At 52.7% G+C, this 1,406-nt stretch overlaps 1 protein-coding gene across 1 annotated transcript in view; it reads left to right on the forward strand.

Annotated features, from left to right (window-relative positions):
- The window catches only part of MGLL (monoglyceride lipase), a 102,808-nt gene that overhangs the window by 81,611 nt on the left and 19,791 nt on the right, over nt 1-1,406 (forward strand). The window lies entirely within an intron of this gene.

Consider the following 1,406-nt stretch of genomic DNA (forward strand, 5'->3'; position numbering starts at 1 on the left):
GGTGGGGGGGGAGGTAGCTGGGGCTGGTGAGGGTGTGAAGGCAGTAGCCCCAGAGGGAAATCTGAGTGTTAGCTCTGTCTGTGGCATGGTGCTGTCCTGTGGCCGAGGCCCTGAAGGAAGTGATGGGGACATAAAGGTGCGGGGGATGCCGTCTGGCTTCAGGATTGGGAGGGAAGGGATACGCGGTCCTGATGCCTGAGCTGTGCCCTAAACGTCAAAGAAGCTAACCAGGTAAAGTTGTGTGCTTATCAGTCAGGTCTCTTTGGGTTGTAAGTGACAGAAACTTAACTCAAAATGCTTTAAGCAAATTTAAAAGTGAAATTAAGCAAAAGTGAAATGTACTGGTGATTATACTAAAGGCCTCGGGCATGGGTGAATCTGGGGGCTCAAAAGTCTTGTTCACCATCCATTCTCCCAGGTCTCATATCCCCTACTTTGGCTTCATTCCTGACCGAACTTTGCCCAAGTGGAGGCAGAGATGGTGCTGGCAGCTGTACATGAACCACCCCAGTGGAAAGGTAGCTCTTCCCAAGAATAGTCCCAGGGCTGATTCTTATTGGCTGATTGTCCATGCCTGGGTTACTTGTCCAGGAAAGGGGTCAGTGTCAACCCCGCCCAACTTCAATGACCGAGTGAATGGGAGGGGGGTGAAATTGGGATAGAGTTTCAGAGGACAGAGAATGGCTTCAGGCCAGGCCAAGTGCCCTGTGGGCTGTGGGAGTGGTGCAGGGCTAACAGGGAATCAGAGGGAAAGGTTCAGGTGGAGGAAGCGGCACACGTAACGAGCCCTGGTGTGGAGAGAGGACAGCCCATTTGCAGAACAGCCAGTAGTTTGGTTCAACCACATGTAGGGCAGCAGGTGAGAGTTGAGGACTAAAATGAAGTCAGATTATGAGGTTATCCAGGAACCCCATCTTCCAGGGGCCACCGCCCTGCCAGGAGTATGTTGTAGCCCCCTGAGCAGTGTGGCCTTCTATAAAAGCAAAACCAGAAAAAGGAAGAGAGGGGATGAGAGGGGAGGGGAGGGGAGGGGAGGGAAGAGGAGGGAAGGGGAGGGGCAAAGAAAGATAAAGAAGATAAAAGCAAAGCCAACTGAGAGAAGCTTAGAAAGAAGAGGCAAAGTGGCTTTGGAGAGATAAGTGGGAGGCTGTGCCATCAGTGTCGTTGCCTATGGGACCAGGCAGGAAGGTCAGCATGGACAAAAGGTCAAGATCAACAATGTGGGCTCTGGCCAGTGGTAGAGCATCAGCCTGCACACTGAAGGGTCACAGGTTCCATTCTGATCAGGGCCACATACCTGGGTTACAGGTTCTTTCCCAGGCCTGGCCGGGCCCATGGAGGAGGCAACGAATCCACGTGTCTCTTTCATCTGCCTCTCTCTCTCTCTCTTTCTCTCTCTCTCCCTC

The sequence above is a fragment of the Myotis davidii genome, unplaced genomic scaffold, assembly GCF_000327345.1.
Source record: "Myotis davidii unplaced genomic scaffold, ASM32734v1 scaffold78, whole genome shotgun sequence".
Classification (NCBI taxonomy): domain Eukaryota; kingdom Metazoa; phylum Chordata; class Mammalia; order Chiroptera; family Vespertilionidae; genus Myotis; species Myotis davidii.